An 18,040-nucleotide genomic window follows, 5' to 3' on the forward strand; every position below is an offset into this window, starting at 1 on the left:
GATACATAGAAATAGGGCTCTAAATCCTTCCTACTTATTGGATATTTGAGAGAATCAAATCACTTGATAAAGAACTTTCAAATTAATGTGGCCAACTACTCTGTTTGATTTATACATATATTTTTTGCTTTACAATGCACATTAAATGCACATCACAACATTCAAACAACTGCTTTCTAAGGTGTCCATGAGAATTTCAGATCCCTGTTCACCTTACTGCCCTTTGGTCTATATCATATATCAAAATGCACTTAAAGGTTATACCTCTGATAGTGCAACATATCCAGGGGCAGAAATAGACCAAATAGGGCGCCTGGGTGGCTCAGTTGGTTAAGTGACTGCCTTCGGCTCAGGTCATGATCCTGGAGTCCCGGGATCGAGTCCCACATCGGGCTCCCTGCTCGGCAGGGATTCTGCTTCTCCCTCTGCCCCTCTCATGCTCTATCTCATTCTCTCTCTCAAATAAATAAATAAAATCTTAAAAAAAAAAGAAATAGACCAAATAGTGTTTGCAATTTGAGATGTGAATCAGTAATTAGAAGTGGTATGGATAAGAAGGATATGGGCAGTAAAGCATCTATGCAATGGTGGGGAGAAATCCTAAGAAAAAAGCCAAAGAGATTAAATTAATGACAGCAAAAATGTCATCTAAGGAGGATTTATCCATATGATGTGCATTGTACATGTTTACATATACATACATAATATTTTTTAGCATTAGAGCAGAATAAAAATAAAAGACGCACCAAGTGTAATATAATAGGAGAAAATTATCCAGATCCTAAGACTTACATCTGCAAATCAATAGGTTCATCAGATCCAAGGAAATTTGAAGACATAAACTCTTAAATAGCAGTTGTGTGAAATTTTTGAGTTTCAAGGAAAGGGAAAATTCTTTGCCATGATTATTTCAGTTCTGGATATTAACCTGAAGAAATATTCAAGGGTACATTCAGAAATTTACATATGCATATAATTCTTCTCAGAACTTGTATAATAATTAAAGTAAGAAGTAAACAAAAGGGCCATAGTAAAAAAAGATAAATACATCATGATTATTACATACTATTAAAAAGTGCACACACACTCACATATGCACATACACATACCACTTACCACTTTTCTAGAGAATGTATTTACCATATTCTTTTTTAAAAAAAGATTTTAGTTATTTGAGAGAGAGTAAGGGCAATCCCAGAGGGAGAGGGGAAACCAGACTCCCTGCTGAACGTGAAGCCCATGTGGGGCTCGATCCCAGGACCCTGAGATCATGACCTGAGCTGAAGGCAGGTGCTTAACTGACTGAGCCACCAAGGCATCCCTGTATTTACCATATTCTGAAAAGAAGTATTAGTAACGAAAGTATTAATAATTATTTCTATCAGAAATACTGATAGTGGTTTTATTTTCTTTGGGTAAATACCCAGGAGTGGAATTATGGTATCGTATGGTAATTAAATCAAACAGAGTAGCTGGCCACATTAATTTGAATCAAATCGGCTGATAAAGAACTTTCAAATTAGAAAGCAGTTGTTTGAGTGTTGTGATGTGCATTTAATGTGCATTGTAAAGCAAATAAATATAAATATTATGGATAATTTTTATTTTCTTCTTTATGTTTTCCTACTTTTAGATCATGTATGTTTTTCCCTGATCAGAAAAAAATAATATTTTAAAAAGTTAAATATAAGAATCCATAAAAAACTAACTGATAAAAAGTAATTCATAGACGTACTAAAAGAAACTATCTTGAAATAACTCTTTAAAAGTAAAAAAAAAATCAAAACATACTAAAAGATGAAAGGTCTGGATGAGCAGAGAGAATGGTGGTTGCCAGGGGCAGACATAGGGGGAAATGCGGAAGTATTATTCAAAGGGACAAAGTTTTGGTTATACAAGATTAATAAGCCTTAGAGATCTACCCTACAGCATAGTGCCTATAGTTAGCAATACTGTGTTGTATACTTAAGAATTTGCTAAGAGGGTAGATCTTATGGTGTGTTTTTAGCACACACACAAAAAAACAACAATAATAAATAAGGAGGAATGGAAGAAACTTTTGGAGGTGAGAGGTATGTTTATGACATAGACTATGGTGATCCTGTAGTATACATTGAGTGTGTACAGCTCCTTGTATGTCTATCATACCTCAGTGAAGTGGTCTAAGAAATCCAGATGAATATAATCAATTGTTACAGAGAGCTGTATTCCTATAGGTAAACTCATGAATAAATACTATATAAACATGCCAGTGATAGTGGTAAATAAATGAAAAAAAACAAAAAATACACTGAAGAAATACAAATAAGCAAGTATTAAATTAGACTCAGTAGTAATCAAAAGAATTAAAATGAGATTTAAAAAAAAAGCAATCAAGTAATAGAAAAAAAGAGGATTGATGAGTTCAAATTGATGAGGACTTGGTGAAATGGAACGTAGTCACTGCTTGTAAAAGAAAAGTGCTACAATTGTTTAGAGCACTGTGGGAAGGTATGTAGGGCAAGACTTAAGACAGCTTGCTATTATTGACCAAATCTCTTCCAAACATCCCTAGGTGAAGGGATTTTCAGATGTTTCCCTAATTTGTCAGGGAAAAATAATTTATTTGAATTTTAGGAGCATTATAAAAAAATAAAAACTTTCAGCTGATACAAACTGTTACATATTTTTAACTGTATTATAAGGCATTGGGGAAATTGATGTCATCAATGTGGTGGAAAGTACCCTTCACACCACTTAATTCAATAACCTCGTTTTATAAGTGGCAGATTTGGACCATAAAATAACAACAGTACAACAATAAAGAAACCACACAAACTTTCTCTCTCCCTCTCGCTGTCTCTCAAACACACACACACACACACACACACAACTACACACACATTGGTTCAGAAGAAAATCTCAGATCATTATGTGAAATACAATTTTTAAAAAATAACAAATCTGGGCTCCTGGGCGTCTGCCTTCGGCTCAGGTCATGATCCCAGGGTCCTGGGATTGAGCCCCACATCGGGCTCCCTGCTCAGCTGGAAGCCTGCTTCTCCCTCTCCCACTCCCCCTGTTTCTGTTCCCTCTCTCACTGTGTCTCTCTCTGTCAAATAAATAAAATCTTTATTTAATTTTTTTAATTTTTTTTTTTAGATTTTATTTATTTGAGAGAGAGAAACAGAGATAGTAAGAGAGAGCACAAGTGGGGAGAAGAGGGAGAAGCAGGCTCCCCACCGAGCAGGGAGCCTGATGCGGGACTTGATCCCAGGACCCTGGGATCATGACCTGAGCCAAAGGCAGACGCTTAACTGACTGAACCCCCCAGGCGCACATAAATAAAATCTTTAAAAAAAAATCTTAAAAAACAAAAACAAAAACAAAGCTTACATATGTTACTCTCCCATTTAAAATGAGAGTCAGAGTTATACGAGAATATTTTGTTGTATTTTTTGTTATTGTTTTAATAGTGAGGGCACTTGTTCTCACAGTGAAAAATCAGGTGCTTTTAGGAGAAAGTATAATTTTCGTGGCTAAAATTGAGTGTAACCTTCAACACTGAGCTCAGATAACTGCTTGGTAGAATAGCCGTTCAATACCATGCTTAATTCCATCCCATTACCTGAGTGTCAGTCTTTTCTCAGTTCCTTACAAATAGATGCTGGCTAGTCGTTGTGAAACAAATTTGGTGCTGGCAATCAGATTCTTTTCCCATTAAGGTCCTGTAGTGTTGCTGCCCAGATGAATGGCTTCACTCCTCATAGCAGCCACACTCCAACAGATGGGTTCCAGGATTTGCTTTGCTTGACATTGAAGGGGAACCCACAGATTCCAGTAGACTGCTCATCACGGTATCAGTAGTCGGGGCAAGAATTTCATGAGCAGTATGATGTAGAGGATGGGTTGCAACATATTCTACTTCACAGCAACCGAACTGGAAATATCTTTTCTTTTTTTAGTCTGCGATCTTTCAATCCAGTTTCTTGTGACAAACATTTAATCTGCTCTGTTTGCCATTGGTTATTACCTTCATCAGCAATTTCTGCAGAAAAATCAATGACTCAGTATCTCCTGTTATTAACTGTGCACTATTATCTAAAATAAAACCAAAAAAAGAAAAAAAGAAAAGACAAATCAGATGAGATTATTTTCATTTTATTTTTTCAGGTTGAGTGTTCTCTCCTACCAATTATTCACTGAGCTGCACCTGCTTACCATTTATAGCTTAATCATGTCCTTTGGAGCTCACACTGCTCGTTAGCATTCTACACGCTCCCCCTGAACTTTGATGTCAAAACAAAGCCATATATCCCTCATACCTGGAGGTCTACAAATGTCTAAGTGGGCTCAGAAGGGGATCTAAATATCAAAGGCAGAACAAGAGACTAACACACTATCCCAAATCCCTGCTTTATGTTACTTGAAGCCAAAAGATTTCCTTTAATTTTTAGGCTTTCATGGATTAACCACTGTAAGGGAAATGCTATTTTCAGGAGAAAATTAATCTTTTTTTTTTTTTAAGACTTATTTATTTATCTGAGAGAGCAAGAATGAGAGAGAGAGAGTACATGAGAGGGGGGAGGGTTAGAGGGAGAAGCAGGCTCCTCGCCAAGCAGGGAGCCTGATGTGGGACTCGATCCAGGGACTCCAGGATCATGACCTGAGCCGAGGCAGTCGCTTAACCAACTGAGCCACCCAGGTGCCCCAGGAGAAAATTAATCTTATACATTGCACATGACCCTGTTCAAAAATCTGGATGACTGAATGAAAACAGCAAGGAGAAGGGTTCCTCCAGCCCTTTGGAGAAGTCTGTGGTACTCAGGCCTAAAGGAAATCCAATTCAGGTTATGATATCTTAGCCAGAAAGAAAAATGTAGAGCATGAACCAGGAATTTGGCTAAGTTATTGTGTCTTTCTTGGCCTTTGGTTTTGCTCTGAGTTTTAGAGGTTAAACATCCATGCATATGTTTGCTCTTTGGAGTTTGGAGAGTATCTATGAAAATGTAATGTTAAAAAAAAAAAAAGAAGAAGAAGATAGTAGGAAGGGAAAAATGAAGGTGGATAAATTGGAGGGGGAGACAAACCATGAGAGACTATGGACTCTGAGAACCAAACTGAGGGTTCTAGAGGGGAGGGAGGTGGGAGGATGGGTTAGCCTGGTGATGGATATTAAGGAGGGCACGTACTGAATGGAGCACTGGGTGTTATACGCAAACAATGAATCATGGAACACTACATCAAAAACTAATGATGTCTTTCTCGTGGTGCCTCAGAGGCGGTAGGCTGCTTCAGGATGAAGCTGAACATCTCTATCCCAGCTACTGGCTGCCAGAAACTCATTGAAGTGGACGATGAATGCAAACTTCGTACCTTTTAGGAGAAGCGTATGGCCACAGAAATTGCTGCTGATGCTCTGGGTGAAGAATGGAAGGGTTATGTGGTCCGAATCAGTGGTGGCAATGACAAACAAGGCTTCCCCATGAAGCAGGGTGTCTTGACCCATGGCCCTGTCCGCCTGCTGCTGAGTAAGGGGCATTCCTGCTATAGACCAAGGAGGACTGGAGAGAGAATGCACAAATCTGTTCGGGGTTGCATTGTGGATGTCAATCTCAGTGTTCTCAACTTGGTCATTGTAAAAAAGGGGGAGAAGGATATTCCTGGACTCACTGATACTACTGTGCCTCGTTGCCTGGGGCCCAAAAGAGCCAGCAGAACCCACAAATTTTTCAGTCTCTCTAAAGAAAATGATGTCCGCCAGTATGTTGTGAGAAAGCCCCTAAACAAAGAAGGTAAGAAACCTAGAACCAAAGCGCCTAAGATTCAGCGTCTTGTCACTCCACGTGTCCTCCAGCACAAACGTCGGTGTATTGCTTTGAAGAAGCAGCGCACTCAGAAAAATAAGGAAGAGGCTGCAGAATATGCTAAAGTTTTGGCCAAGAGAGGGAAGGAGGCCAAAGAAAAATGCCAGAAACAGATTGCCAAGAGACAGAGCCTGTCCTCTCTGAGAGCTTCTACCTCTAAGTCTGAGTCCAGTCAAAAATGAGATTTTCTAAGGGTGACAAATAAGTAAGATCAGACATCAAAAAACAAAAACAGAAACAAAACAAAACTAATGATGTAATGTATGGTTATTAACATAACATAATAAAATAAAATTTAAAAAATAAAAGGAAAAATATATTTTAAAGACACAGAGTTTATCATCTTAGAAGAAAAACCTACAAGTAAAATAAGAAATAAGATATCGACCAGAAAAAGGTATTTTCTTTATATGTTTAATGTCCCAAACTACCAAAAGTACCCGTATGTGAAATTATGATCCATGAAGTCCTATGAGAGAAGATGCTGACCATGAGAACAGCATTAGTTAAGACAATTACATAGGAGAAGGCACTCATGAAGCCGATGACAAGTTTATGTTTTCTTCTCTCAGTGAATGAATGAATCAGTACACAATATTGCACATAAGCACTGCCTGACTATTTTTAATGGAATATATTTTTCTCTTTCACATATATTTTCATTCAGTCAGGAAAGCTAAAAAAAGAGTAAAGCAAAAATCAGCTCACCACTTAGGAAAATACATTGCAATCATTTTAGTATATATGATTCAATTCTTTTTTCTCTCCCTGTCATTTCATTATGTGAGTATATAATCAGCATACTTAAAATCATATGTCCTTACTACTTTAAAATTTTTCACTTAATAAATTTTTATACCAATATTTAAATATTCTTCTAGAAGAAAATTTTCAGAGCTTTATTGTGTTATATCAAATAGCTCTTGAGCCATTTATGTTGTATAGATTTAACCAATTTTTTAACCAATTCTTTAATATAGGGCATTATTTTTCCCAATTTTTCAGTATAATAAAAGTTAGGTTTTTTAAAGGTTAAATTTTTAATAGGAAAATATGACCACTAAAAGAATTATCCTATATAACGACATATTTTAAAAAGTCAATGCTGCTTAATTGCCCTCTGGGGTTTTATAATTTGCAATTAAAGCAGAACCATACAAGGGCTCTTAATACTTCACTTTTGCAGAAATACTGGATAGTATTTCTGTACGTGAGATGTAAATTAACCTCTTTGTGTCTTGTTCCTCTTCTGCAAAATGGGGAAAATAATAGTACTTGTTTCTGTCAGGTCTTTGATGTTCCTGAAGACAAGTTTATGTAAAGAAAAAGTTATTTAGGTGTTATTTTGATCTTAGAATTTATATACAAATTTCCAATTGCCTACCTCTTCCTTAAGCTTTTGTTCAACCTATGATTTTGGTTATTCTATTTACAAGTATAAGAAATTTGAAAACCATTTAAAAATGGCCTTTGAATAATGCTTGACATCATTAATATACATAGTGAAATTAAGGCCGAATATGTTAAATTAAAATTATACCATTTGTTTTCATTTTAAATCATCTAATTACTTGACTTAAACACAATATTTATAGTTACTTAAGTAATTATTAGAACTATAAGAAATTTCTAAGTATGGTAAAATATAAGTTAGATACATAAGACTGTATAAAGTTAGTAGGATTTCATTAAAGTAAAAGTCTAAATAGATTGCTAAACAACTTATTTTAAATTGTAATTAGGAAGCTATTACACTAAATTTATAAGCCAAATTTTCTTTTTTAAGAAAGATTTTATTTTATTCATTTATTTATTTGACAGAGAAAGAGACAGAGAGAGAGGAACACAAGCAGAGGGAGTGGGAGAGGGAGAAGCAGGCTTCCCGCTGAGCAGGCAGCCAGATGCGGGGCTTGATCCCAGGACCAGGATCATGACCTGAGTCGAAGGCAGACGCTTAATGACTGAGCCACCCAGGCGCCCCTATAAGGTAAATTTTCCTTAAGTAACTATTTGCACTGAAATCATTTCACATGTTTAGGTTTCTATTTTCCATGAAAATAACAAATATTTGTGTTTTTTTAAAATATCTTTTTCACTTAATTCTATTTTTTTCTGGATTTAACTTTGTTCATCCACTAGTAAATAATGCTTGAGTGCATATCTTATCAGTGCAATCTTTTTAGTAATTTATAAAAATATTTAAATTTAATGTAAAATAAAAGGGACTCTTTTGTGATCTATAGTTCTATGAATTTTAACACTTATATAGAATCATGTAACAACAATCAGGATACAGCATATTTTCATTACCATTCCCCCCAAAATTCTCATCTGCTGCCCTTTTCATCACAAATTCCCTCTAATCTTAACTGTTGGAAACCACCAAACTATTCTTTGTCACTATAGTTTAGCTTTCATAGAAAGTTACATAAATCATACACTATATAATTTTTGAGACTGGTTTATTTCCTTAGCATAACGTCTTTGGGATTCATCTATACAGTTGTGTTTATCAATTGTTCTTTTCTTTTTATTGTTAATATTCCATTGTATGGATAAAGCAAAGCATGTCTATCCATTCATCTACAGAAGGACCCTGGGTTGTTTTCATTTGGGGATGATTATTAATACAGCCACTCTAAACATTTGTGTATGGATTTTGAGTGAGCATAAGTGTTTATTTATCTAAGGTATGTATCCAGGAGTGGGACTGCTCCAGCACAGGGGACTTGCAGGTTTCACATTTTTAGAAACTTTCAGTTTTTTGTAAAACTATTGCATTTTAAGGAAAAATTATGCTTATGAATCTATCAAGATAAACCCTTTTATATAGTTACTATGTTCTTTGATTCTAAAACTTAAGAAAGTAGAAACCTACATCCTTGAGATTAAGTCATCTCATTACCCAATTTCCAGGGCAAATTAGAATCAGTATCATCAACCTAGGTACTCTACCATTTGATAGATTCCACTAGGCTATTTACTGCTTCATGAGATTCTGAATTATGTTCCTAATTTTTCTGTATATTAGGGTTGCTACTACTATAGACATTTAAAGGATAACTGGAATTTCTTCACTGCAAACTTACAGTGGACTCTGGTCACATAATTTAATGGTCCTTCCTATATAACGATATGACAAAACTGACTATAGTTATAGTGCATAGAACAACATCCAGCAAAATAATAGAACCTCAAACTGTGTTTGTTATTATGATTACCTATTATTTCATTTTTGTTTCTTTGATTGCAAATGTAACCTTAACATCTAAGACCTAATAGCCTGTTTCTACAGAATAGAATCACATTTGATTTTATAGACAAAAAATCGTGGAATTCTGCTGAAAGAGAAGATCGGCTTCTGAGAAAATAATTTGCTCAACTTCTCAAGGGCTTGTTCCACACATGCCTACCAAGTAATCTTTTATTCTTCCTTTTCTACTCCTATTCCTACTAAGGCACTGCTATAGTCTCTGTATTGGTCACTGACCAAATAGGAGCTGCAGTGTGCCTGCTTGCCAGGGGCAGTCCTTGTGTTTACTTTAATCTCTCCATTCTTAGAGGCTGTTAGTTACCTAGAGACATGTCAGAGCAGTCCCTTCCCAGCTCAGTCACCTGCATCTCACAGTGGTTTTGCAGTATCAATAGTCTCGAAGTCCAGAATGAACAATTCCCTCTATTTAGAGTGCGTTCTCTTATTTCCATAGCAGACCAAAGAATTGCCTAGGATCAGAAAATTATGAGATACCTTTCCTTAAACTCCATTGCCCTCAGCTTGTCTACTTGTCTTCTTCCCAAACCAAATTACCATCTCTTTCTCCAATAAAAACAAACAACTCCCCTCCCTCAAAGGGTGCAAACATCCAAAGTATTTCAATGACTAAAAACACATTCTGGGGGAGTAAATAGACTCTTCACTAGCATAATGAAGTGGAACATTTTTAAAAGATGGATAACCTTTCATATTTCTTTTCTTGTACAGTCTTGCCAATATTCTCGGAATATTAATTTGAATGGTCTTTTTAATTTATTTGTTAGTAACATTATTTGAGTAGTGTTTATATAATTAGCTATTACATAACAAAAATGCACCTGAATGTAGTGAAGGAAGTATAGAATATTGAATAAATGATATTGAGGTTAAAGCTAAAAAGTTTGAAAATATATTGCTAGATTCCTATCTAGCAATATATTGCAAAATATTTTGCTGCTGAGTTAGGAAGGGTAAATACATAAATCTAAAATAAAATAACTAGAAAAAATATCTGTGAATAATTATTTTCACCTCAGGTTGATGATTGCTTTTCTATTTATAAAATAAAAGAAGAAATATAGATGCCTCTGTGTACACAAAAATTTACAAACAGAAGAACAACAATTAATTTCCCACAAAATATTTGTGTGTCAAAAAATAAAGGAAAGTTAAATACCAAGCAAACATATGTTATATATAGATATGTATCTGATCAGTCATCTTATTTTACTTATTCCTTTTCTACTACTAAGATTTCCATTAAGATAGAGTATAGATTTATATATTTGGGGTTTTAAGCCACACACCCTCTTTCTTTTCAGATTAGTTTTGCTATTTTTAACTGTAAATCTTTGTGGTGGATTTTGGAAAGATAATTCTTTGTCAGATTCTAGTTTTGTGATTTTGATTTTCCATGTTACATTGAGATTTGGTTATTAATTGGATCTATAGAACTCCATTTGATTATTATATGAATCTTTGAGATATTTTCTTTTTTTTTTTTTAGATTTTATTTTTTTTATTTATTCATGAGAGACAGAGAGAGAGACAGAGGCAGAGGGAGAAGCAGGCTCCCCGCGGAGCAGGGAGCCCAATGCGGGACTCGATCCCAGGACCCTGGGATCATGACCTGAGCCAAAGGCAGACGCTTAACCGACTGAGCCACCCAGGTGTCCTGAGATATTTTCATTATAGAATTTAGCCCTGGCATCTTTTCTAGGTTAATGTTGTCTCTCTGGAATTTACTAGGTATAATGCAGAAAAAGCCCAGCTCCATCTCTTTCTACTCTTCAGTGCTTCTGTGACTTTATTGTTTTTACATTTTATAGAACCTACTCAGAACTCTTACACTCATGACTTATTTTCTGTTGGCCTAGGTTTGGGCAGTAATTTCTTGCATATTATCTTGAGGATCTGTGCTTCTGTTTTATAATCTTTCCAATCCATCTTACACATTGAAGACAGATTGGCATATTTTTTCTAACCCTCCATGATTTGTTTAACAAAATCCAATGTATCAATAAGACGCTAAAGACCCTTGTCTTAGTCTATTCTCCAGTCTTCCCCATTACACACTCTCATACTTATTCCACACTGCAAACTCAGAATCATCCTCCATTTGAAATATTTCCTTTTTTTTTAAGATTTCTTTTTTATTTATTTGACAGAGAGAGAGAGAGAGCACAAGCAGTGGGGAGTGACAGGCAGAGGGAGAAGCAGGCTCCCTGCGAGCAAAGAGAATGATAGGGAGCTCAATCATAGAACCCTAGGATCATGACCTGAGCCAAAGGCAGATGCCTAACCAACTGAGTCATCCAGATGCCCTGACAATATTTCTTTTGCACAATTGTGTATTTGTGTATGTTGTTCTTGAGGCTGAAGTGTCTATGCCATGTTTCTGTTTTTGAAATTTTATTCTCTATAAAGGAACTATCATTTTCTTTATTTCTTTAAATCAAGTTTTGATTTAATTCTAGTTAGTTAACATATAGTGTAATAATGGTTTCACTAATTCATTTAGTGGTTCATCACTTACATATAACACCCAGTGCTCATCACAAGTGCCTTCCTTAATACCCATCACCAATTTAGCCCATCCTCTCCCACCTCCATCCAGCAACCCTCAGTCTGTTCTCTGTAGTTGAGACTCTCTTATGGTTGCCCCCCTTTCTCTTTTTTCCCTTCCCATATGTTCATCTGTTTTATTTTTTAAATTTCACATATGAGTGAGATCATATGGTATCCGTCTTTCTCTGACTGACTTATTTCGTTTAGCATAATACACTCTAGCTCCAACCATGTCATTTCAATAGCAAGATTTCACTCTTTTTGATGACTTAGTAATATTCCATTGTATATATAGATATGTATATATATGCATATATGTATATATGTATATATATGTATATGTGTGTGTGTGTGTGTGTGTGTGTGTATATATATATATATATATATATATATATATATATATATATCTCCACATCTTCTTTATCCATTCATCAATCAATGGACATTTGAGCTGTTTCCATAATTTGGCTATTGTTGATAATGATGCTATAAACATCAGAGTGCATGTGCCCCTTCAAATCAGTATTTTTGTATCCTTTGGGTAAATACCTAATAGTGCAATTGCTAGGTTGTAGAGTTGTTTTATTTTTAACTTTTTGAAGAAACTCCATACTGTTTTCCAGAGTGGCTGCACCAGTTTGCATTTCCATTACCAGTATAAGAGTATTTCCCTTTCTCTGCATCCTCACCAATATCTGTTAACTGTCAGAATGGCTAAAATTAACAACACAGGAATCATCTTCCTTTAAAAAAACAGTAAAGTCAAGGCCTTTGAAAAGTTTTCAGTGAAGGGAGAAAATTGACACAACCATGGTAAGTTAAAAAATTTAGGCAAGACTGTCCCTCATGATTTGTCTTTCCATAGGGTACTTCTCATTTTTCACTCCCTAGAAAAGCATAAATGTTGTCAGGTAACAAATAACTGAATGTTGAACCTCAGATGATAAGAATATGAACTGCAAATGTATCTACATCTAACTATCTCTCCCCTTGTATAAATTAATTTTTTAGTGCTAAGCTTAGATAACTTATTTTTTATTATTATTTTATTTTTCAAAGAAGAAGATATTTAAATTTTCATCCATAAATCCTTCTTCAATCTTCCCAAACAGGATTGAATCCCGTGCTTTAAGAAAATACTTTCTTATCTCTGTCATAACTAACGCCTCTCTACTTTATAATGAGATCTGTAATTGTCTGAACTACATAGTAGACTATGACTAACACTCAAGAGAATAGATTCTACTTTGTTTACTTTTTTACATTTTATTTTATTTATAAGTTATTTTGGAAATGCTAAATCCTCAATATACAATTGTAGTTGAAATGAATTTTAAAGATTATCATTAGTTATTATGTCCATTTTTGAATGTTGATTTTGGAAGATTACTTTATGAATAACCGAGACCTGAGTTGGAATTTCAACTCTAATATTGCCCAAATGAAATCACCTTTGACATTATTCTTGACTCTGGCAAAACACAAAGAGGGGGGGAGCACTATATCCTTACTTTGATGATCTTATAGGGTGAGAGAAAATAAATAAATACAATTAATATAAAAATAGTATAGAACCTGATAAAATCTGAAAAATCAAGAAGTAGAATAATGTAAGATACTTCCAACCATACTAAATTCTAGTGTCACGAAATATACTTGCTAGTTCTTTATTGCATTTTGTTGGTGCTATTACAGCTTTCAGGAATATGGTTTCCCCCATTTCTCCATCTGGGAAAATATGATATATTAATTGATTCATCCATTCTTTTTAGTGCTGGCACAGATATTGTTTCACATGCTGTTGCTACATAAATTAACAAAACCTCTTCCCATGGTCTTCAGGGAAGTCAGTGTGATGAGGCAGATCACAAAAACAGACACATAGATCAATGGGACAGAATAGAGAGCCCAGAAATGGACCCTCAACTCTATGGTCAACTAATCTTCGACAAAGCGGGAAAGAATGTCCAATGGGAAAAAGAAAGTCTCTTCAAGAAAAGGTGTTGGGAAAATTGGACAGCTACATGCAGAAGAATGAAACTGGACCATTTCCTTACACCATACACAAAAATGGACTCAAATGGATGAAAGACCTAAATGTGAAACAGGAGTCCATCAAAATCCTAGAGGAGAACACAGGCAGCAACCTCTTTGACCTCAGCCGAAGCCACTTCTTCCTAGAAACATTGCCAAAGGCAGCAAGGGCAAAAATGAACTATTGAGACTTCATCAAGATAAAAAGCTTTTGCACAGCAAAAGAAACAGTCAACAAAACCAAAAAACAACCGACAGAATGGGAGAAGATGTTTGCAAATTACATATCAGATAAAGGGCTAGTATCCAAAATCTATAAAGAACTCATCAAACTCAACACCCAAAGAACAAAGAATCCAATCAAGAAATGGGCAGAAGACATGAACAGACATTTTTCCAAAGAAGACATCCAAATGGCCAACAGACACAGGAAAAAGGGCTCAACATCGCTTGGCATCAGGGAAATCCAAATCAAAACCTCAGTGAGATACCACCTCACACCAGTCAGAATGGCTAAAATTAACAAGTCAGGAAATGACAGATGTTGGCCAGGATGTGGAGAAAGGGGAACCCTCCTACAGTGTTGGTGGGAATGCAAGCTGGTGCAGCCACTCTGAAAATCAGTATGGAGGTTCCTAAAAAAGTTGAAAATAGAAGTACCCTATGACCCAGTAATTATACTACTGGGTATTTACCCCCAAAATACAAATATAATGATCTGAAGGGGTACGTGCACCCCAATGTTTATAGTGGCAATGTCCACAATAGCCAAACTACGGAAAGAGCCAAGATGTCCATCGACAGATGAATGGATAAAGAAGATGTGGTATATATATACAATGGAATATTATGCAGCCATCAAAAAATGAAATCTTGCAATTTTCAACAACATGGCTGGAATTATAGGGTATTATGCTAAGCGAAATAAGTCAATCAGAGAAAGACAAGTATCATATGACCTCACTGATATGAGGAATTCTTAATCTCAGGAAACAAACTGAGGGTTGCTGGAGTGGTGTGGGGTGGGAAGGATGGGGTAGCTGGGTGATAGACATTGGGGAGGGTATGTGCTATGGTGAGTGCTGTGAATTGTGTAAGACTGATGAATCACAGACCTGTACCTCTGAAACAAATAATACATTATATGTTAAAAAAATAAGATAGTAGGAAGGGAAAAATGATGGGGGGGAAATTGGAGGGGGAGACAAACCATGGGAGACTATGGACTCTGAGAAACAAACTGAGGGTCTAGAGTGGAGGAGGTGGGGGGATGTGTTAGCCTGGTGATGGGTATTAAAGAGGGCATGAATTGAATGGAACACTGGGTGTTATATGCAAACAATGAATCATGGAACACTACATCAAAAACTAATGATGTAATCTATGGCGATTAACATAAAAAACCCTGAAATTACAATATAATGTAATATATGCAAATGTGTTATAAAAGCATCAGTTACGACCTGTGGTCATTCTGGAGGATCTAAGAAGCCATGTAAAGGGAAGCAACTAAAACATAGGATGTAGGCTGGGAGGAGTAGAATGATTAGAAAGTTTAGAGAAAAAAGGGGATGTAGAAAATATCATTTCTTCCAAGCCTATTTCAAAAATCCCTTCCTTGGAAGGCTTTCCACAAACTCAATACCCCTCATTCATTCCCTTCTTTGTATTTGAAAAGCTTTTGAGTGTACACTCTATATAGCACATATCAGAATCTAATTACCAATTTATATTACTGTCTCATCTGATAAATGGCATGCTCTTAATAGCCAACAACCAAAGTTGATTGACTGTAATAAGTGGCCCATTTTTTCCTGCACAGACTTAAATGTTGAAGTGATGTAATGCCAATCATTCCTTTCTATTTCTAAAAAAAACATTAATGCCTATCATTAATAACCACCTCTAGATAATACATTAAATCTATTAGGTTCCTAGATATATTCAGAGGTCAATTTATGTTTGTTATTTTTAATTATAAAGTTTTACTTAAAACTGGTTGGATGCATATAAAACTCTCCATTCTGTATCATACAACTTTTGGTGAATTGGCATATTTGAGCTTCTATATTGTGAATATAATGGATGACATATAATAAATGTAACTCTACATGTGTCAAAACCATTTTGTTTCCTCAACTAGTAGCATGCATGAAAACCTAGAAAGTGAAATAAATTTATACATTAAGGGAATGTAAAACTGGATCAATACTGAAACATTTCTAATGTATTAAAAAACTCTTCTATGCGTTTAAACATGTTTTATGAAAAGTATTTAAAATATGCTATTGGTTCCAAACTCATCACTACTTGGAGCTTAATTTCAAAGATTCACTGAAATGATCAATAAATTCAATAAAATAATAAGAAGTCAAAAATAGATTAATTTAGAAAGCTTACTTATAAGAAGGTAAAAATCTCTTGCTTTTGCAATCAAAAGTTAACATTCACTTTTCTAAGAGCAACTAAAATGAGTGTTATCCCTTTCAAAGATTTTATTTATTTATTTGACAGAGAGAGTGTGCGAGAGCGGGAACACAAGCAGGGGGAGTGAGAGAGGGAGAAGCAGGCTTCCCGCCGAGCGGGGAGCCCGATGCGGGGCTCGATTCCAGGACCCTGGGACCCTGGGATCATGACCTGCGCTGACGGCAGACGCTTAACGACTGAGCCACCCAGGCGCCCCGAGTAGTTATCCCTTTCAAAGGAAAACCAATTTTTGCAGACTAGCGTCATCCTTCCCTTTCTGTCCTAGCTTTTTTTAGTGTCTCAGTAATCAGTTAAGAGAGACTGAATTTGACATGGTCAGTTTTTCTTTATGTGGACCTTAAAAAAATTTACCTAATAAATATTTATGACATTATACTTTGAAAAAATGTAGAAGAAAATTGCCCTGAGCCTTCAGCACACACACATCCACTAAGAATGAGATTAGCGGAATTTTTTTACTTTATTTTAAAAATCATTTAAATTTTTAAAAATAAAATGTTTTTCAATGATTTAATTCTCAGTTTAATCTACCTCATTTATATACCTACTATGAATTATTAGAATTGTAAGTATGATATTGGTAATTAAAAATATATGCTCACACACACACTCATTACATTTAACCCAACATTTTACCAGTCTTAGTGAGATTGTTCTGAATAATAAAATGTCAAGATTTTTTGTTTTTTTGTTTCTTAGTTTTCTCTTCTCAAAGAATCTCAAAACCTTTCTCACACTTCCAAATTTTAAGATTCACTACAAATCTGTAGTAATCAAAACAGTGGCAGTGGCATATAGACATATTTGTAATGACAGACAGTTATATAGAGCAATGGAATAGAATAGAGTCCAGAAACAAACCTTGACATAGATAGTTCAATGGTTTTTATCAAAATTGTCAAGACAATTTAATAAGGAAAGGACAATCTTTTCAACAACTGGTTCTAGGAATACTGGATATCCACATGCAAAAATTAAAATTGGACCATTACCTTATACTGTGTACAAAATATAACTCAAAATACGCTGAAGACCTAAACATGAGAGCTAAAGCTATAAAACTCTTAATAAAAAGCATAGGGCAAAAGCTTGACAACACTGGATTCGGCAATGATTTCTTGGCTATGACACCAAAGGTACAAGCAACAAAAGGAATAGGAAAATTGGACTTTATGAAAATTAAAAAAAAAAAAAGCAAACTTTTGGGCTTCAAATGTCAAATGTACTAACAACAGAGTCAAATAACAATCCACAGAATGAGAGCAAATATTAATAAATCATATATCTGATAAAGGATTGATATTCAGAGTATATAGAGAACTTCTAAAAGTCAACAATAGCATCCAAAAAAATTCAGAAATGAGCAAATAACTTGAATAGACCTTTTTTGAAAGAAGATATACAAATGACCAATAAACACATAAAAAGATGCTCAGAATCACTAATCATTGAACAAATCGAAATCAAAATCACAATGAGATAGCACTCACAGTTATCAGAATGGATACTATATAAAAAACAAAACACAGAAAATAACAAGTGTCAGCAAAGATGCAGAGAATTTGGAACTCTTGTGCACTGTTGGTGAGAATGTAAAATGGTACAGCTGCTATGAAAAAAGTATCATGATTCCTCAAAAAATTCAAAATAGAATCACCATATGATCCAGCAATTCCACTCCTTAGTATATACCAAAAATAATTGAAAGCATTCTCAAAAATATATTTGTGCACTCATGTTCATACAATGCATATGTTCATTGATGGATGAATAGATGAACAAAATGTGGTATATACATAAAATGAAATATTAGCCTTAAAAATAAAAGGAATTCTGACATATACTACAACAT

At 35.0% G+C, this 18,040-nt stretch overlaps 1 pseudogene; it reads left to right on the forward strand.

The window, feature by feature from the left end:
* Positions 1-5,245: 5,245 nt before the first annotated feature.
* LOC123862477 (small ribosomal subunit protein eS6-like) lies at positions 5,246-6,030 on the forward strand (annotated as a pseudogene).
* The last annotated feature ends 12,010 nt before the right edge of the window (positions 6,031-18,040 follow it).

The sequence above is a fragment of the Mirounga angustirostris genome, unplaced genomic scaffold (genome assembly GCF_029215605.1).
Source record: "Mirounga angustirostris isolate CCGP_5_RB_7025 unplaced genomic scaffold, mMirAng1.0.hap1 SCAF_9, whole genome shotgun sequence".
NCBI classification, from domain to species: domain Eukaryota; kingdom Metazoa; phylum Chordata; class Mammalia; order Carnivora; family Phocidae; genus Mirounga; species Mirounga angustirostris.